This window comes from Pelophylax lessonae (genome assembly GCF_965119305.1).
Source record: "Pelophylax lessonae genome assembly, chromosome: 2".
Classification (NCBI taxonomy): Eukaryota; Metazoa; Chordata; class Amphibia; order Anura; family Ranidae; genus Pelophylax; species Pelophylax lessonae.
In genome coordinates, this window is record NC_138769.1 from 647,755,635 (window position 1) to 647,778,046 (window position 22,412).

Sequence of the window (22,412 nt, forward strand, 5' to 3'; positions counted from 1 at the left end):
TGCTTTTACTGTGGGAAGGTAAAGATCCGTGTTCCTGCTTAGTAGGACCACAGCCTTCCCTTGTCACAGAATGGCAATCTGCTTTGTTTACATAGTCAGACCGCCGTTCTGCCTGTGTCCTGAACGATCGCCGGGTGCCGATGACTCCATGTCCAACGGACTCGTTGATTGGCTCCTCGCTTTTGCGCACCCCAGATCCGGAAAAGCAGAATGACATATCTGTATGTGATTCTGCACACATGAGCCACCGCCTTCACAGTAAATGTATGTGAGGCTGTTGGCAACAGGTTAACAATAAGCTTTACTAAAATAATAAATAACAAAAAAATAAACAGGAACAAATACACACACATTTAGGTAACATCTTGACTAAATCAGAACTTTCCTGGACTTCACAGCTGCCAAATTGTGAATAACATCACCGCAATCAGTGCATTTCACGAACTCACTTTCCCTTGATAATATCGCAAGATCAGAAAGCCTTGACTGTCCTATTGTAGAACACAAATAGCTCATTATAAGTTTCATTTATTATGTACTTACTGTTCCCCCGGAGGGCAATGAAGAGTAAAGCCTGGTACACACTATTCCTTTTTTTTCCATTCAACCCAGTTAGTTAGTCCAAAGTTAGTACAGCGATCTCCCCCGCTGAGCTGTTGTGTTCTGACAAGGGGACAGCTCCCCCACCAGAACACTTAGATCAGCTGCTGGTTTTCCAGCATGCTCATCTGACAGAAGCCAGCTAACTAGCATTCTCATCTGGCAGAAGCCAGCCAATCAGCATGCTCGGCTGACAGAAGCCTGCCAAACAGCATGCTCATCTGACAGAAGCCGGCCAACTAGCATGCTCGTCTGACAGAAGCCGGCCAAACAGCATGCTCGTCTGACAGAAGCCGGCCAAACAGCATGCTCGTCTGACAGAAGCCGGCCAAACAGCATACTCTTCTGACAGAAGCCGGCCAAACAGCATGCTCGTCTGACAGAAGCCGGCCAACTAGCATGCTCGTCTGACAGAAGCCGGCCAAACAACATGCTTGTCTGACAGAAGCTGGCCAAACAGCATGCTCATCTGACAGAAGCCGGCCAAACAGCATGCTCGTCTGACAGAAACCAGCCAAACAGCATGCTCGTCTGACAGAAGCTGGCCAAACAGCATGCTCGTCTGACAGAAGCCGGCCAATTAGCATGCTTATCTGACAGGAGCTGGCCAAACAGCAGGCTCCTCTGACAGAAGCCGGCAAACTAGCATGCTCGTCTGACAGAAGCTGCCCAAACAGCATGCTCGTCTGACAGAAGCCGGCCAACTAGCATGCTCATCTGACAGAAGCTGGCCAAACAGCATGCTCATCTGACAGAAGCCGCCCAAACAGCATGCTCGTCTGACAGAAGCCGGCCAATTAGCATGCTTATCTGACAGAAGCTGGCCAAACAGCATGCTCATCTGACAGAAGCTGGCCAAACAGCATGCTCGTCTGACAGAAGCTGGCCAAACAGCATACTCGTCTGACAGAAGCTGGCCAAACAGCATGCTTCTCTGACAGAAGCTGGCCAAACAGCATGCTCGTCTGATAGAAGCTGGCCAAACAGCATGCTTCTCTGACAGAAGCTGGCCAAACAGCATGCTCGTCTGACAGAAGCTGGCCAAACAGCATGCTCGTCTGACAGAAGCTGGCCAAACGGCATACTCGTCTGACAGAAGCTGGCCAAACAGCATGCTCGTCTGACAGAAGCTGGCCAAACAGCATGCTCATCTAACAGAAACTGGCCAAACAGCATGCTCGTCTGACAGAAGCTGGCCAAACAGCATTCTTCTCTGACAGAAGCTGGCCAAACAGCATGCTCGTCTGACAGAAGCCGGCCAAACAGCATGCTCGGCTTACAGAAGCTGGCCAAACAGCATGCTTCTCTGACAGAAGCTGGCCAAACAGCATGCTCGTCTGACAGAAGCCGGCCAAACAGCATGCTCGGCTTACAGAAGCTGGCCAAACAGCATGCTTCTCTGACAGAAGATGGCCAAACAGCATGCTCGTCTGACAGAAGCCGGCCAAACAGCATGCTCGGCTGACAGAAGCTGGCCAAACAGCATGCTCGTCTGACAGAAGCCGGCCAAACAGCATGCTTCTATGACAGAAGCTGGCCAAACAGCATGCTTATCTGACAGAAGCTGGCCAAACAGCATGCTTCTCTGACAGAAGTTGGCCAAACAGCATGCTCGGCTGACAGAAGCTGGCCAAACAGCATGCTCATCTAACAGAAGCTGGCCAAACAGCATGCTTGTCTGACAGAAGCCGACCAAACAGCATGCTTCTCTGACAGAAGCCGGCCAAACAGCATGCTTCTCTGACAGAAGCTGGCCAAACAGCATGCTTCTCTGACAGAAGCTGGCCAAATAGCATGCTCGTCTGACAGCAGAAGCTGTCCAAACAGCATGCTTCTCTGACAGAAACTGGCCAAACAGCATGCTCTTATGACAGAAGCCGGCCAAACAGCATGATCATTAAAAAGGTGTGAAAAGGGTGAGCTGATAAATTTAAATAAGCTGCAACCAAAGATCCAAATACCTGATTTGGAAATATAAATGAAAAATAAAGTGGTCTGGTGCACTAAACAAAGGTAAATCACTAATGTGATATAGGCCACAAATGTAACAACATGTGACACTAGTAACACAATATGACAAATAATGTGACAGTGGTAATTCCCACAAACAATCAAAAATTATTAATGTGAGGTGCTCCAAAAGGGGTGTGATCAGGGTCCAATAAATAATGCTCAAAGTAAATGTCCGAAAAAACCCAGATTCTGGACAAACACAAAAACACTATTGACTCCAAGTGATGAGATGAAATCAAACAGTGAGTATTCAAATCAAAAAGTGTCTGTAAATGTATCGTGAATCCCACCACCTTCAGGATTAGCTTCTTACCAGCAGGTAGGAATATAAGGGCAAAATAGCCACCCAAGAGTGATGAGTCCCTGAGTTATGAAGGGGATAGTGCACTTCTCCACACCTCGTGGAAGAGATAAACAAAATAGCCTCTTACCAGATGGGTACCATGTGAAGCATGTGTTTGCCCCTTTAAGGGCCTCTCCCCCATCAGTCACAATTGATGAGCTTTGGTCTCTTATGGATGATCTCTTTTGGCTTTCTATGCTCCTTTAAACTTCATCACCGGGTATTCTCATATAAAATGGAATGAAAGGACCCTCCTATCTCAGTCGATGCTCGCTTAGAGAGGAAACGCGTCATAGAGGAGGCGCCACGCTGTCACAAACTACTTCCACGGTCTACACTGCAGGCAGCTGCAGACAATACAGTCTATCAGCCCAATCTTGTGGTGAACATGTAAGTGCAATATTAAAGAGAAGATGACCAGCGCTACGGATTGTAATATATGAAGAGAGTGTGAATAGAAGGTGTGAGCTGCCACCAATCAACCCTTGAGTGCAAGGGTGAAAGTGAAAAATATAAGGTGTGACGATTGGTATTGGCGCTACCTTAAGGTGAGATAAAAGATACAATGCCACGAACTAGCGTGAGTGGAAATAATATAAGAAATTAAATACCCACAAATGTCAAAGTGTCACCAATTATTGTGAGTGGAAACTCCTTAGGAAATTATTACATGAACAATGTGTTTATTCAAATTATAAAAAGTTCAAATCAACAACCAATATAGTGATATGTGAAATAACAAGATGTATATATAATAATGTGACAAGCGTGAAATAAAGATTTCTCCCACAACCACAAGTGTATTTACCAGGTTACAATTGCCTGATATATGTGCCACACATAACGTGATTGAATGGTAAAGAAATGCTGCTAAGTAAAGTCCAAACTGGCCACTAGGTGGCGTTTTCAATAATACGACCTGTACAGCGATCCACATTCAGTATAGTAGTATTGAGGGGGTCTCTTCTCCATTGCGGGGGAGCAGCTTTGAGCCGCTGATGTTTGCCCTAGGTGCTCACACAGAGAGAAGGCCCCATAATGAATGAACAATCCATACAATAATGACAGAAAGCGCAGTACACTCACTCGTTACGATGATCTGGATCAGAAAAAGACGGTTCGCGCCGGGATGCTTCCGCGTTCCACGGCCGATAACCGGAAGTGACGTTAGACGTACGAGACTCCGCCCTACGCGTTTCGTCAGAGGGACGTCAACTGTGTACAGGGCTTTAGCAGGACAATAGGACCACAGCGAGATAATGGGAGCAGGAAGGGAGGCAGATTCTTGCTAAGCAAATTGCATGTACTACGCAAAATGCATAGTCCAGATTTTTCTGCTTTCCTGCTCCCTCCAGGCTCCTCAACAGAGCCCTGCAGTGAAGACGGAGATAGGAAGCAAGGCTCTGAGCAGGCTAGTAATTTATCTTAAGTGTTCACTTCTCCCCCCTAGTTAGCCTGCCACTGTGCTCTGTCCTGCTGCTGCAGAGTGACAACAGGACAGGCAGTAGGGTAGTAAGCAGGTTAGCACATCTGCGCGGCTCTCTCCCCATCCCCAGTCTGCCACAGTCTCTCCTGCCACTGCGGAGTGAAAGCAGGACACAGCAGTAGACACTGTGCAGACTAGTGCATTGGGCTCTCTCCTGTGTAGCCTGACACAGTGCCTGCAGGGCACTGGGCAAACCAGTTTCAGGCCAGCAGCGCATCGTCACAGTGCCCACCCCAAACTGGCCACTGCAAATGATGTGGTCGGTGTCAGTGTGCTAATCTGTGTACTGTCAGGGATGGGGGTGACACCATTGTGGCTGAATATCACTTCCTACCTAATGGTGTCACCCCTCTGGTGGGTATCAACCAAGTGTGGCCCGCACCCCCATAGTGATGCTGCTGATAGCAAGGCTCCTCCAATCCCCTCCCCTTCCTTCCCCAAACTAACAGACTAGCTGAAGAGACTGCACTGTCCATTATTAATGCTTTCCTGTGAAGACTGGAAGTTTATGGAAGCAGCAGTAGACAACAGGAGCCTGCAGACACATTGAACATTGTAAACTGCATCTACTGAGGTAAATGGAGTAAGAATTTTAAAGTGGAACTTTAGTCAGAAAATTAAGTCCTGCTAGATCACTTCAGGTCGGCCCCTTTTGCAGGTATAGCTATGCAAGAGGCCATACTGTGTAAAATCCAGTAACACACTGTCTCACACTGCTCTGTACATGCTCAGTTGCTCTCCATTTTAGTCATTTTTAGGCACTGATGAGTTTGTAGAGGCCGATCTTCTGACAGTCTTAAAGCAGAATTAAACCCTTCTATCCTTTACAGTCAAGGACGCTGCTTTTCTTTAACCACTTCAATCCAGGGCCCTTTCACCCCTTTCCTGCCCAGGCCAATTTTCAGCTTTCAGCGCTGTCACACTTTGAATGACAATTGCACGGCCATGCTACACTTTATCATTTCTTTCACACAAATTTTTGGTGTTTTTTTTATTTCTTACAAAAAAAAGAAAAAAGACAGATTAAAAAAAAATTAAATAGTTTTTCTTATTTTCTGTCAGTAAATTGTAAAAATAAGTAATTTTTCTCCTTCACTGATGTGCGCTGATGTGGCGGCACTGATGGGCACTGATAGGCTGTACTGATGGGCACTGATGAGGTGGCACTTATGGGCACTGATGAGGTGGCACTCATGAGCACTGATGAGGCGGCACTGATGGAGAGGTACTAATATGCCACACTGATGGGCATTGATAGGCGTCACTGATGAGCACTGATAGTTGGCACTGATGAGCACTGATAGGTGGCACTGATGGGCACTGAAAGGCAGCACTGATGGGCACTGAGAGGCGGCAGTGATGGGCACTGATAGGCGGCACTTATGGGAACTGATGGGCGGCACTGATGGGCAGCACAGATGAGCAGGCACTGATTGTGGGCACTGTTTTTTTACTTTACTGTAATCAGGGCACTGATGATCAGTGCCCTGATTACCTGTCCTGACAGTGTGAGGTGAGGAGAGCCAATAAACCGCACTTCCTCATTTACATGTGACCAGCTGTGATGGGACACAGCCGATGACATGGGTAAAGAGCCACATCATGGGCTCTTTATCAAGATCGAGTTCGCTCTGTGTCCTAGGAACATGTCGTAGCCACGATCGCCGTACTGCGCACCCCCGCGGGCGCACAAAAGCGGCTGTTTTGGGGCGCTATCATATGACGTCGTCCAGGAACGAGAGCTGCACTTCTCCGCCGTCATTTGCCGGTAGGCGGGCGGCAAGTGGTTAAACTGCAACTGCCATGGTGCTGCACATGTGATCAGTTACGACACCAACCATTTGATGGTTTGACAGTTTGGTTGAGGACCCAAGCAAATGGGACAGTTAGCAATCCCGGCATTCCAGGAATGTATCTGTTTTTTGAAACCGAAACCGCTAAATTAATGGGTTTAGTTCCACTTCATGATTTACTGCTTTTTGGGGGGCTCTGGGCTTCAGCAAAAAGGCAGCCTCCAGAAAGAAGCAAGTTGTTATGGGTAACGATCCGCTTTAACAAATAGTTTACCAGGGAATGTTTATTTTATTGTGTTCAATGTGTTAAGCTAGAAAACGCTAAGGATTTAAAGTGTTTGTAAAATCAGAAGGCTTTTTATCTTAATGCATTCAATGCATTAGGATAAAAATCTTTATGTGTGCAGCAGCCCCCCTCAGCCCCCCTCAGCCCCCCTCAGCCCCCCTAATACTTACCTGAGCCCATCTAGATCCAGCAGTGTTGTAGGATTGTATCGGCTGCCCAGGATGCCCCTCCTCATTGGCTGAGACAGCAGCATGGCATCATTGGCTCCGGCTGTTGTCAATCAAAGTCAGTCAGCCAATGAGGAAAGAAAGAGGGTAGAGCCTGGCCACGGCTCCATGTCTGAATGGACACGTGGAGCTGTGGCTCAGCATGGGTGCCCCCATAGCAAACTGCTTGCTGTTAGGGAACTCAACAGGAGGGAGGGGCCAGGAGATCCAGCCAGGTACCAGAAAAGAGGAGGATCTGGACTGCCCTGTGCAAAACCTTTTCACAGGTTTGTTATTTTTAACTTAAAAAAAAACAACGAGACTGTACGATCACTTTAATATTACTTTAAGGTGGCTGTAAAGGCACAGGGTTTTTTTACCTTCATGCACACCACCATCATGTGGAAGGCAATGTTTTGGCCTCATTGAACAGAGTGGTGAGCAGCAAGGTTCGCATTACTGCTGACTCGTGGTTCAACAGGCATGGTCAGGGACATTACATTTCCTTCACGGCGCACTGGGTAACTCTGCTGGCATGCAGGACAGAGTTCAGTGCTGGGGCTTGTTCTGCCACCACGCCTCCAAAAATCTGGTGGGGATTCTGCCACATCTGTCTGCTCCACCCCCTCCTCTTCTTCTTCCTCTATGGCCTTCTTCTGCTTAATTGTCTCCTGAACCAACAGTGCTTTTTAAGCGTTCAAGGGGCTACTCAGTTGGTCTGTCTAGGGGACAGGAGCCACCCTGGGCCAGAGATTCTGTCAGTTCTGCAGGGGCAGGCTCAGAGGTGGTTGATGCCACGGCAGCTTGAGCTAGAAATGGTTGTATGCGACAATAGCACTGACCTTCTCTCTGCCCTCCGACAGGGACACTTGACACATGTTCAATACTTGGTACATATCCTGAATTTGGTGGTGAAGTGTTTCTTGAACAGGTGCCTGGGCTTACAAGATATTCTGAGGCAGACCAGAAAAGTCTGTGGCCATTTGCGGCGGTAATACAATGCCAGTGCTTGGCTGGCTGACATTCAATGGGAATTCAACCTGCGCACCAACCGCCTCATTTGTGACATGCCCACCAGGTGGAACTAAATGTTGGCAATGCCACAGCTGCTGCACATGTAGGAGAGGGCCATCAATGAGTACTTGTGTGAGTATGGCACAAGGACAGGCTCAGGGGAGCTTGGCTTCTTTTCGCCACACCAATGGCTGATGATAAAGGATGCATGCACTGTCCTGTCACCATCTGAGGAGGCCACAAGGATGGTGAGTCGCAAAAATGCATGCATCAATGACACTATCCCTCTAGTCTTCCTACTGGAGCACACGCTTCGTGGAATCATGGACAGAGCACTTGAGGTAGAACAGCGTGCGGAAGAGGAGGACTTCCTTTCCTCACAAGGCCCCCTTTATGCAGATACAATTCCTGCGGGGCTGCAAAACACACAGGAGAAAGAGAAGGAGGAGGAAGACTGTAGCAGCATGGATGTACAGGGTAACATACATCAGTCTTCAAGGGATGGTTTTCATTCCCCAGAAACCCCAGGAGTTGTACGTGGCTGGGGAGAGGTAGTTCCCAACAATGTCATCCTTAGTGACCCAAAGGACTTACAGTCTCATGCCTCCTCACACTTATGCTGCATGGGCTCCCTTATTCTGAAAAGCCTGTGAAAGGACCCGTAGATTTGTGGTATCAAGGAGAGGGATCTTTAATGGTTGGCATTGGCAACCCTTCTTGATCCACGTTACAAGGGTAAAGTTGCACAGCTCATCCTGTCTTCGCAGAGGGAGCAGAGGATGAAACATCTTGAGGATGCCTTGAAGAATCATTTGTGTAACATCGTTCCAGACACTGGGAGGTTACCATTTCCTGGACAGCATGTTTCTGAGGCTTCGTTCGGTCAAAGGAAGATCGGTGGAGAAGGCGGCAGGCTGACTGATGCCTTTAAACAATTGTTTAGTCCTTAGCGCCCAGGGCTATTAGGTTTAAGCAACCTTTGGCAGCATCAACATCATATGGTGCAGGATTATCTAGGGGCAAGAGCAGACTTGAAGACCTTTCCAACTGAGCATCCACTGGGTTAGTTGGTCTTGAGGATGGACCATTGTCCAGAACTTGCTCAATATGCAATCAAGCTAATGACCTGCCCTGCTTCCAATGTGCTTTCTGAACAGACATTCAGTGCTGCTGAAGGTTTTGTGATGATAAAAGAGTGCGTCTGTCCACAGACTCCGTTGACCGGCTGACATTTATCAAAATGAATCAGTCCTGGATCAGCAGCAGCTATCAAGCCCCTGATGTTGATGTAGCTGATTGAATTTGCTAAGGATCTGGGATCCCTCGATGACTGCCTATGCTGACTATCCTATTCCTGAATTTTGATTATGCTAGCTTCCAACAATGTTTTTGGTTTAGGGCCCCACCAACACCCAGGGCCCAATTTTTCTGCACCGGTTTGACAGGTGCATGTAAATTAAATTTTTTTGTTTTACATTTTTTAACAGCAGGGTCCATTCCTGCACCCAGCAAGAGTAACTGTGAGGGGTTACAGTGTTCAGGCACCACCAATACCCAAGGCCCAATTATTCTGCACCAGTATGACAGGTGCATGTCATTTCAATTTTTTTTTCTAATTTTTTAACAAGCAGCACATTCCTGCACCCAGCAAGAGTAACTGTGAGGGGTTACAGTGTTCAGGTACCACTAGGGATGGGTGAACGGTTGGGCTTATCGGAATCTTGAAGCCCCCTTTAACAAGATCCCACCCCCCCTCTATGTGAATGGGTATCGGGTACATTGTACCCCTACCCATTCACCAAAAAAGTGTACAAAAAATATAAACAGACAAGACTGTTTTTGACAAGTCCTTTTTTAAAAAAATTAAAAAATTGTGTCCCCCCAATGTAAATCTAATGTCAGTCACACTGTCCGCCGCACCCTTCGACCCGAAAAAAGAAAAAAAAAAGCACTGCTCACGGTGAACACTTCCTGCGGACTGCCTATTCCCGGTTTAACCACAGACCCCGACAACCACAGCCCAGGATTGTCGGAATGAGACCCTTGTCCCCATCAACATGGGGACAGGGTGCTCTGTGGTGGGGGAGCAGAGCCCCCCTGCCCCAGAGCACCCCCCCATGTTGAGGGCATGTGGCTTGGTATGGTTCAGGAGGGGAGGCACTCACTAGTCCAGTCCCCTTTCCTGACCTGCCAGGCTGCGTGCTAGGATAAGGGTCCGGTATGGATTTTGGGAGGGACTCCACACCGTTTTTTTTTATTTTTAATTTTGGCATGGGGTTCCCCTTAAAATCCATAACAGACCCGAAGGGCCCTACGCCGTTTTTTTGGGAGGGGGCCCTTTTTTCATTATATTTATCTGTATTGCCAAAAGTCGGCAATACATTACAGCCACAATCAAGTTTAAATTACATTTTTTCCTTTAGAAATGTCAGTATTACTGCAGCAGGCTCTGTACATTGTACAGATGCACCACTTTACAGGCAGACTAATGGGACCCTCTAGGCACTATATTTAAAGGAATTTTTAATTTTTATTGTTTCACTTTAAGCATCATTAAAATCACTGCTCCTTTAAAAACTATTGTTTTAAAACATTTTTTTTGTGTTGATACATGTCCCACAGGGCAGTACCCGGGTCCCCATACACTTTTTATGGCAATAACTGCATATAAGCCTTTAAAATTAGGACTTGGGGGTGTAAACCTACGGGGCTCAGTACCGAGCCACACCGTGTGCATCTAGAGACACACGCAGTGTGAATTAGTCCCGCTTACTCCCCCTCTCCTCACTAAATGTGATTGACTGCTGCTGAGTCCCTATGAGAAGACTAAATCCCCGTACACACGTACCGATTGTCGGCCGTAAATATTCGGCCGACGACCGATTGGCCGATTGTAGGCTTATTAGTATGATGCTTCCGACAGCCGACAGTGCATTTTCGACCGAACAGAATCTGTCGTGCATGCATTAAAATTTTTGTTGGCCAACACCAGAACGGCCGATTGTTCGCCAGTCAGTACAGATTTCGGCCAACAGACAGCAGATTAGCAAGACTGGGCATGCTCAGAGAAGAAAAAACACACAGAAAGTTAACCATCACATGACATCACTTCTGCAGTCGGCTGTTGTTGGCCGACAAAATTTGTGTGCAGTCTTTTGCAGTTTTCAACAGACAGGACAGCCCTGGACAAAAGACGGCCGATTGTTCGGCCGACGATCAGTACGTGTGTACGGGGCTTAAGAGAGGGAAGAGAAGACTGCAGCTGGGTACGGCACTGGATTACTGGCAGGCTCAGGTAAGTGTTTAGAGAGGGGGCGGGGGAAATAGTTTGTGCAAAGTGCAGCATGGTGTGGCAGACAGTGAACACACAGAGTCCAAGCTAGCTGCAGCCATAACCCCGGTATTTAGTTTAAAAACATGAGGTGAGTTAGGCAGTTGGCAAATACAGACAGTGGGTGTAAAATAAAAGAGGTGGTATAGTAATGAGGGTGGTGTAGCCCAGACATGCCCTTTCATGCCCTCTTCTGTGATGCAGCAAGGAAGTGTATGGTGGTATATGGTACACAGGAATGAATGGAATCAAAAAGCATTTTAAAGTGTTTCTAAACCCAGGACCCTGCATTCACTATATCTGGTCCCCCACGTACAAGGACATAAAAAGGCGATTATTTTAGTAAATTTGAACTGCTAAATACTTTTTCTCATCAGCAATATATAGCAGTCTTAGGACTTCTATCAGTGCCTGGCTAAAGCTTGTAGGAGGAGTTTTCATTCTCCCCTGATTGTCCTATGAGGCTGCAAGACACCTGACCCTCTATCTAGACAGTGCTGATTGGCTCTGTGCTGATCACATGCACCCTCCCAAAAAAAAAAAAAACCTCTCTAGCAACACACATCAAACTGAGCATGTGCAGAGTGACTCCAAAGGCTCTTTCATATCTGGAGATGGATTGGGAACAGTGGAAGAGGGGGAGGCACAGAGAAGACAGGATCAAACAGTCTTTTTACACAATGCAGAAGATTAACCCCTTAGGTTCCTCAGTGAGTAAAATAGCAGGCTTTACTCCATATACAGATTGATTTTACTGCTGTGGGTTTAGATCAACACTTCTATAAGTGAGGTAAGTTAGAGATAAGCACATTGGGATTTCTGGGAAAGAAATGACAATAGAAAAAGCTTTGAATTAGAAATTCTGCCCGAAAAGGTGGACTTAGCCTTTAATGCAGGGAATATATTAGGGTAAAAAACACCAAGGCATTAGAACCACTTTCATTTTCAATTTATATTAGCCATTTACCGACCGCCCACCGCCTATTAAGTCGGTCCTTTGACGCCAAATACTGGGGTTATGGCAGCAGATAGCTGCCATAACCCCAGTATTTTTTAAAATGGTGGGCGATCGGCTTTCACATAAGGGTGGTCCCAGAAGCAGATTTGCAGCGGAATCACCCTTACGGTGCGGCGGAATAGGTGCCCCCCTCCCGCCACGTCCCAGACATTTTCCCCGCTTACAGGACCCGCCGGCAGCGAGGAAAACGATCCGGTCCCGGATCCTCTGAGACAGGCTAGATGGCCCTCACTCGACTCTATGGTCTTGGAGGACTGGAGTGACATCAAACGTCGTTGCCTAGCAACCGGTTTAAAGTGCCGATTTTTTTTCAACTTCTTTTTTTTTTGTGTAGTTGTGAGGTATGAGGTCTTTTTGACCCAAGATCTCACAATAAAGAGGACCTGTCATGCCTATTTCTATTACAAGGGATGTTTACATTCCTTGTAATAGGAATAAAAAGTATCATTTTTTTTAACCACTTAAGCCCCGGAAGATTTGGCTTCTCAAAGACCAGGCCCTATTTTGCGATTCGGCACTGCGTGACTTTAACGGACAATTGCGCGGTCATGCGACGCTGTACCCAAACAAAATTGACGTCCTTTTTTTCCCACAAATAGAGGTTTCTTTTGGTGGTATTTGATCACCTGTGTGATTTTTATTTTTTGTGTTATAAACAAAAAAAGAGCGACAATTTTGAGAAAATAACAATATTTTTCACATTTTTTTATATGAAATTCTCAAAAAAAAAAGTAAAAATCAAATTTTTTTAACATTTTAGGCCAATTTGTTTTCTGCTACATATGTTTGAAAAAAAATCACAATAAGCGTATTTCGATTGGTTTACACAAAAGTTATTGCGTTTACTAACTACGGGAAAGATTTATGTCATTTTTATTGTTTTTTTTTTTTTACTAGTAATGGCGGCGATCTGCGATTTTTTTTTTGCGGGACTGGGACATTGCGGCGGACAGATCGGACCCCTGACTGACATTTTTTACACTTTTGGGATTACCAGCAGCATTACTACAGTAATCAGTGCTATAAATATGCACTGTTACTGTCAAAATGACACTGGCAGGGAGGGGGTTAACTTTATTGGTGATCAAGGGGTTAAGTGTGCCCCTAGGGGCGTGATTATAATGGTGGGGGCGTGGCTTGTGATGTAACCACAGAGACATACAATAGCAGGATCGTATAGTCTCTACACTTACATCAGGGAGAATGACAGAAGGCTGTGTTTGCATCAGCCATCTGCCTTTCTCCCTCTCCTGCGGGAGATCGCGAGTGGCCAGCGGACATCAGAGCCGCCGGTCACTCGCGCGGGGATGCTTGTGAACGAGTTTAGGTGGGAGTGCTTAGGTGACTGAGGTAGCTCCTTGTAACTGCTCGTGCTGCTGCAACTCTTAACACTGTACTCTTAACTCTTCAGGGCCCAACCGCTGGCGCCCCCTCTACACTTCAGGGTCCTCTCACTGGGCACCCCCTCTAACACTTCAGGGTCCTCTCACTAGGCACCCCCTCTAACACTAGCTGGCTCCTGGATCCCTGGGACCTTCACCGGAGTGGTCCCCTCTACACTTCAGGCCGACCCTCAGAGGCAGTTCACAGTACTCACGAACTTGGCATGCTTTCCTGGAACTGAACCCCTCTATCTCCACTGGTCCTCGGCACACTGGATCCTCTCTGCAGCTCAGCTCAGCTCTCTCTCTGGACTCTCAGGCAGCCACCCGAGACACCCAATCCTTCTGACAGGAGGAGAAAAGGCCGTACCCTACCTCCTGGGACTCTGATTCCCGCTAAAGATGCTGTGTCATGCATTCCCCTCAAACTTATACCCACTCCCAGAATCCTCTGCGGCAGAATCTGGCTTCTGCAGTAGATATAGGCCTGAATGAACCACTGATTGGGTTTCCTCCATTGCCCATTGAGAATCCTCCCATGGAGCCAGTATGGAGACTCCCCTCTCAGCAGCTACACCTGGGAGACATGACAGCCCAGCTGAAAATCATGGCCCTGCTGTTAGGTAGCCAAGGCGCACTAAGCTTTTACCTAGCACCTACCTTGTAGGGTGCTACACCTATATCAGAGAACTTGTCAGAAGTTATCATGCTGATAACAGAGGAACGGAGAAGCAGATAGACAGGGGACTTAGGGCTTTGGAGAGAGATAAGTAAACACTACAGATATAAGTGTCCAGGTCAGATTTCATGAATTCGGTTTACATCCACTTTAAGTGCCCTTTTTTTATATATCTTAAACTTTTATTGCAGTTATTTTACAACTTTAGCTCAGATACCATGAAGATTAAAGAACATGTACAGTATTTTGTACAAGACAGATAAAATGGTTGTCAATCTGATGGTTTTATATAGGTTTCTTCACAGCAGACACGAATAGGTCTATTGCCTTGGGAGTGGGTAGTGCACCAGAGTACAGCAAGTTCCTGATCCTGACCCTTAGCAAGTAATGAAGTGCAGTGTAGTATCACAGTGGAATGTGGAGCCTTCAGGCTTTAACACATCGCTGACTACTGTGCAACCTCTTCTCAGCTGCTACCTCAAGCAACATAAGCCAAATATAGAGAGACATTTATTTTACAATAGAGGTTGTGTTTGCGTTATGGGAGATTTTTTTCCCTGCATTTTATTTTCTTTTTTTCCTGGGTACTGTCAATTTTAAATTGATTTTCATTTGAATCACATTGTAACCACCAGAATAGGTAATTATTAGCCTTATTTATTACACTAAAAGGAGAAGTGCCACATACTGCCTTTCCCCACAGCAACCAATTAAATCCTTCCTGCCATGTTCTCCTGGACTAGGATAATCTATATTCTATGTGGCAACAGATATTGACAAATACTAACCTCCTAAACTTCCATCAATGAGGCCCCACAGGGACAAAACAAACCGAAATACAGAACTATCCAACATTTTTAAATAAAATAAAAGTACAACCTTGCCTAACATGATACTTCATTTAGTTTTATTTTACTGAAGGGAAAAGTATTTTCAAGTAGTCTTGCCTTAAGAACAGATTTTTAGGCTGCCAGATATATACAACCCACTGGCGATTGTACACAGGTCATATAAATATTATACACTATATTTCCAAAAGTATTGGGACGCCTGCCTTTACACGCACATGAACTTTAATGGCATCCCAGTCTTACACCCTAGGGTTTAATATCGAGTTGGCCCACCCTTTGCAGCTCTAACAGCTTCAACTCTTCTGGGAAGGCTGTCCATAAGGTTTAGGAGTGTGTCTATGGGAATGTTTGACCATTCTTCCAGAAGTGCATTTGTGAGGTCAGGCACTGATGTGGAAGAGAAGGCCTGACTCACAGTCCCTGCTCTAATTCATCCCAAAGGTGTTCTTTTGGGTTTGAGGTCAGGACTCTGTGCAGGCCACTCACGTTCCTCCACCCCAAACTCACTCATCCATGTCTTTAAGGACCTTGCTTTGTGCACTGGATTAAATCATTTGGTGGTGGGGGGATTATGATGTGGGTTGTGTTTCAGTGGTTGGGCTTGGCCCCTTAGTTCCAGTAAAGGGAACTCTTAAGACTTCAGCATACCAAGACATTTTGGACAATTTCATGCTCCCAACTTTGTGGGAACAGTTTGGGGATGGCCCCTTCCTGTTCCAACATGACTGCACACCAGTGCATAAAGCAAGGTCCATAAAGAAATGGTTGGGGTGGAGGAACTTGACTGGCCTGCACAGAGACCTGACCTCAACCTGATAGAACACCTTTCGGATGAATTAGAGCGGAGACTGCGAGCCAAGCATTCTCTCCAACATCAGTTCCTGACCTCACGAATGTGCTTCTAGAAGAATGGTCAAACATTCCCATAGACACACTCCTAAACCTTGTGGACAGCCTTCCTAGAAGAGTTGAATCTGTTATAGCTGCAAAGGGTGGGCCAACTCAATATTGAACCCTACAGACTAAGACTGGGATGTCATTAAAGTTCATGTGTGTGTAAAGGCAGGTGTCCCAATACTTTAGGCAATATAGTGTATGTGTTACAATTGCACACAATTCTGTAAATTCATGCCATCTAATTTAAAACCTAACTTGATTTTCTGAGAAATTCTAGTAAATTGAAGATTCGATTTATATATTTGCAAAGTAAAAAGAGAAAAAGCTGTGCTAAAAAAAATATAATCTGACCTAACGTAACCTAATACAGCAACTCAACTATGAGATATGCACAGTAAAAAAGCAAACAGTGGGGTAAAAGAGCTGCGCTAGACACACATATGATTATAGCACACCATAACACACATATATAAATGTGTTGCGCTAAATAGTATAGGTGCAATATTTCATGCATAAAGGCATGTTGAATTTAAATTTAGTTGGCTGGCTTAAAGGAATAAAAAACACTCAATGTTTTTTAGCTTAATGCACTAATAACAACAGATAAATATTCCTTAGTAAACTATTTGTAAAAATTCATAGCCCAAAAGCAGTTTACAATGTTCAATGTGCTTCCTGGCTCTTGCTCTCTCAAGGCTGCTTCCCCGAACTTCCAGTCTTTACAAGACATCATTAACAGTAGACAGTGCAGTCTCCATTCAGTCTGTTAGTTAGGGGGAGGGAGTTGGGAGGAACAAGCTTTGAGTGCCCACCCTAGGCTATGGGGCTGTGTGCTTCTATTGATGCGCACAATTTAAGGAGACCCAACTCTAGTCCCTGTATACAAGGGTGGCTCCAATGGATGTTGAAGGAGTAATCTGCCACCCTGAAACAGGAAATCTGGGGCATCAGACATTGCACCAGCATAATTTAGAACATAGGCAAAGAATAAAAGATAAAGAAGCTGCACACTCAGTAATTTAGGCCAGCCAAACACTGTTCTAATCTCAGGCGGTTCAACAGGAACTGGCCAAGATTTGAGCCATTAAAGAGGAAGTAAACCCTCCTCAGGAAGTTGTACCTATAGGTAAGCCTATATTAAGGCTTACCTATAGGTACTGTAAATATCTCCTAAACATGCACCGTTTAGGAGATATTTACCTTTAATGCAGCCAGTGACGTCACTGGCGCATGCGCTCTGAAGGAACGGCAGATCGTGCCGTTCCTTCAGAGCCCCGTGCCGTGACCGTCGGCTCCCGCGCGCGTGCGCGGGAGTGACGTCACCGCGGCTCCGGCCAATCAGATGGCCGGATGCCGCGATCCCGGAAGACGGGCGACTATACATGTCGCCCGTCATACAGGTAAGCAGACGGCACGGCGGGGGCTCGTTCTAAGGTAAGTATTTCATAATGAGCTAGTATGCGATGCATACTAGCTCATTATGGGTTTCTCTTTCAGGATTTAAAGAAGAGAAAAAAAAAAAATCTCGGTGTACAACCTCTTTAATGGGCAGGCTGAATGTACCAAGTTAATCAATTGATAAACTTGTGTACAACCAGCCTGCCGCATTCTCTTGCAATTATCGCTAGCGGCTGCTATAGCTGCTAGCGATACTCACTGTCTTCTCCCCGCCGGGAGAAGACAATTGCTGATTCCCCTGTCAGCACTGTCTGTATTGATGGGGGAATCGTGCAGATTTATTACCCATGGTTGCACGAAATAAATTTGCACCTTGCATGGCCGGCCTAAGTCAGCACTGAAGTGCTTATGGTAAACTAAGGTCTCTGCCATTCTAAACTAAATTTACCATTTTATACTGTGATCATGTTAAACCATGCTAAATCCTTGACAGCCAACAGACTAAAAAAGTTAAAATAATAAAAAGAAAAAATATCTGGCTGCTGCAGTTCATGAGACTGTTCCTTTTTAATATAATGCCCCTCAGTAATGGAAACCCATAGCTTTATTTTGAAAGTGGAAAACTCCTTGCCTGAACCTGAAATCATATATATATATATATATATATATATATATATATATATATATATTTATATATACACACACAGACATTTTTTTAAGTCAGGTTGATCACAGATCTCCAGCAGCTTAGCAGCTTTTTTTGGTTTGGTGTGTGAATTGTACATCTCTAGAGACCTCTAGTGGAATATTTAAATATTGTTTATTTTTCTGATGAAATGTTTGCAGTACTTAATCCTCCAGAAATAAGTTATGTTGTCTATAATTCAGCCTATTTAATAAGATAGCGGGAAAAGAAGTGATGTTATTCCACACAAATAACACTATCATTGGCGCCATTTTATCAGTTTAGAGAGGACTGATTGTTTGGTATTGATTACTGCTCTTTATGAAAATGTACCCCCACAATCCCCAGTGCAGGAACTGACTTGATTGCCATTTGGGCATTAGGGGACCTGTTGACTGTGGTTGATTTACTAAAGGCAAATAGACTGTGCACTTTGCAAAGTGCAGTTGTACTCTGCAAGAGCAGTTGCTCCAGAGCTTAATAACTGAGCAGAAGCTCTGCTAATGTCCATCATCAATTCATGTGCAAGCTGCTGTTTTTTTTATTTTGTTGGCACCTGATTTGGTATTCTTTGCAAAGTGAAGCTGTACTTTATTTACTAAGCTCTTGAGCAACTGCAATTGCAGAGTGCAAGTGCACTTTGCAAAGTGCACAGCCTATTTGCCTTTAGTAAAGCAACCATATTCTATGATGGGCTGTGCCATTAGGTGCTGCTTGCAGGTAGTCTCATTCATGTCTAAGGGAATGCAGCAGCTGGGTGAGCATGCAGGCAGTGTGGTGCCTGCAGTGTGCTTGATTAATTAATAAAAGGATGCGTGTTAATATGTCAGTTGTGGTGTATTCACGGTCCATTGAATTTATTAATCTGCCTTACAATTGTGCACATCATTGTGCAAAACAATGTACTGCAACACACAAACAATAAATCACCACAACAGTGTAAATCCAGACCTAAAGCACTTAACTGGAAAAGTGAAATAACACCCTACACCCTCCTACTACCCGGTCCCTGCTGTACATATCCTTGTGCACTGGTGTCAAACACAAGGCCCGCGGGTCGAATGCGGCCCCTCAGTCCATTTCATGTGGCCCTCGCACCTCTCCTGCAGCTGCGGCAACTCCCTTGTCTCTGCCCCATCTTGTCTCAGTAGTTGGCAGCAGAGAGGACAGAACTCCTTTGCCCGATCCTGTGCTTCTCTGTGCTGCTGCAGAAAGGCATGTCTTTGCCCACCACCTCTTCTCAGCAGTCCCTACCAGAGAGGATAGGACTCCTCCTACAGATCCTGCACCTCTCTGTGCAGACACAACACCACTTTGTCTCTGCCTCCCCTGGCCTCATCATTCAGCAGACTCTGTAAGCTGGCTCCAGCCCTCCTCTGGTCCTCCTCCAGACCTTGCACGTTCTTCTTCCCAGATCCACCCACATCTTCTTTCTGGCAGTAACATAAGGTAAGGGGGTGCATTGTGATGTAAGGAAGGGTGGGAGACTCTTGACTTCTAATGGTGGAGTGCTCTTGACATCTCATGTAAGGGTGTATGGGAGCATGGGGTGCTCTGTATATCTAATCTTACAGATATAACTGGCCCTTTGGGGGCAACCATAATGATGATGCGGCCTGTGATGAAATTGAGTTTGACACCCCTGCCCTTGTGGGTGATGAGCTGCCAGTGCCCCTGCAACTGGTGCAGTGGTCCACGGATTTGAAATCCTAGATCTTCTTCTTTTTAATTCTGCAGGGCTGTCAGGACTGATAAGAAGGACTCTGATTGGTCAGTGCTGGCACAGAGCATTGCTCTTATCTGTTCCTGAAACCCTGCAGAAAAAAGGGGAGTAGAGCAGGGATTTCGAATTCCAGGACTGCTACAGCAACTGTGTGGATCACCCATAGAGGTACAGTAAGTACAGTGGGAACCAGGGGGTCGGGAGGGTGTAGGGTATTTTAGTTCAAATTCCAATTTTTTCAGAAAAGGTAAAAAAACCTTCAACCACCTCAAGCCCAGGCACTTTCACCCCCTTCCAGTCCAGGCCATTTTTCGGCTCTCAGCACTGTCACACTGAATGACAATTACTCAGTCCTGCAACACTGTACCCATATGAAATTTGTTATTTTTTGAGACAAATATAGCTTTCTTTTGTTGTTATTTAATTACCACTGGATTTTTTTTTCATTTTGCTATATAAGTGAAAAATTACCAAAAATTAAAAACACACACACACACTTTTCTTAGTTTCTGTTATAACATTTTACAAATGAATACTCTTTCTTTATAACTTTAGGCCAGAATGTCATGATGTATTGACATTAGTGATCAGCCGAACACCCCCCTGTTCGGTTTGCACCAGAACATCTCAAACAGGGGAAATGTTCTAGCGAACATGCGAACCCCATTAGTCTATGGGACACGAATATGAAAAATCATAAATCATAATTTTAAAGGCTTAAATGCAAGTTATTGGCCCAAAAAAGTGTATAGGGACCTGGGTACTGGGCATGAATCAATGCAAATATTTTTTTAAAACAATCGTTTTTACAGGAGCAGTGATTTTGTTAATGCTTAAAGTGAAACAATAAAAAATGAAAAATTCCTTTAAATATCGTGCCTGGGGGTCCCCTTAATGTGTCTGTAAAGTAGCACATTTGTGCTATGCTTGTAGCCTGCTGCAGCAATATTGACATTTCTAAAGGAAAAAATGTAATTTAAACTTGCTTGTGACTTTAATGTATTGTCGGCTCCTGGCAATAAAGGTAAAAAAATGAAAAAGAAAAACGGCGTGGGGTTCTATCTATCTATCTATCTATCTATCTATCTATCTATCTATCTATCTATCTATCTATCTATCTATCTATCTATCTATCTATCTATCTATCTATCTATCTATCTATCTATCTATCTATCTATCTATCTATCTATCTATCTATCTAAATTATATATATATCTATATATATGTATTATATATATCTATATATATATCTATATATCTATATATATATCTATATATATATATATTATATATATATATATATATATGTATATATATGTATATATATATATATATATATATATATATATATATATATATATATATATATATATATATATATATATATATATATATATATATATATATATATATATGTGTGTGTGTTTGTATATATACCAAATATATCTCTAATAATATAACCAAATAAAAACTATTTGTTGTAGTACTCTGATATAATACCAGTGACCTTTAGAGGGCAGTGTTGTATTTTAGTTGGAGGTATTGTACAGACACAGTAGGCAGACACAGATGGAGATCATCTATCAAAGCATTTACACTTAAATCAGAGCAGGGTTTCTCATTTTTATTATTATTATTATTATTATACAGGATTTATATAGCGCCAACAGCTTGCGCAGCTGTTGGCGCTATATAAATGAAGGCAGACATTACAGTTACACTACAATTTGGAACAAAAGGAATCAGAGGGCCCTGCTCGTTAGAGCTTACAATCTAAAAGGGAGGGTCAATTGATACAAAAGGCAATAGCTGTGGGGGATGAGCTGATGGAGTAAGTGAAACAGGGTTATTAGTTAGTAGCCGGGTAGGCTTCTTTAAAGAGAAGGGTTTTCAGGGATCGTCTAAAGATGGATAGATTAGGGGACAGTCGGACAGATTGGGGTAGAGAGTTCCAAAGAATGGGAGAAGCTCTGGAGAAATCCTGGAGGCGAGCATGGGAAGAGGTGACAAGGGAGCTAGAGAGAAGGAGGTCTTGGGAGGACCGAAGAGAGCGGCTAGGTTAATATTTTGAGATCAGGTTAGTGATGTAGCTGGGGGCAGAGTTGTGGATGGCTTTGTAAACTATTGTTAGCACTTTGAATTTTATTAGTTGGGTGAGTGCCAAGGAAGGGATTGGCAGAGAGGGTTGGAGGACACTGAACGGTTGGTAAGGTGGATAAGTCTTGCAGCAGCATTCATTATGGATTGAAGGGGGGATAATCTATGCAAGGGTAATCCAATGAGGAGGGAGTTGCAATAGTCGAGGCGAGAGATAACCAGGGCGTGAATTAAAAGCTTGGTGGTGTCATTGGTTAAAAAGGGCCGTATTCTAGCGATGTTGCAAAGGTTAAGGCGGCATGATTTGGACAGGGATTGGATGTGAGCCTGAAAGGACAGTGCAGAGTCCAGGGTTACCCCTAGCACCCTGGCATGTGTGGAAGGACTAATTTAATAGCAAATGTACCACTAGAGGTAGATCTAACAGTAGGGGTATCTCTGTACATTTCAATAATCTATAAACATATTTTTTTTCTACGTTTTTTCTGCTTCAGCAAAGGAATAGTAATAATTATAATAATAAAAATAATAATAACAACAGCAAAGATCCAGAAATGATAAAGGGCACATACACTTCACTTAAAAAGTTGCAGTTACTATAGCAACAATA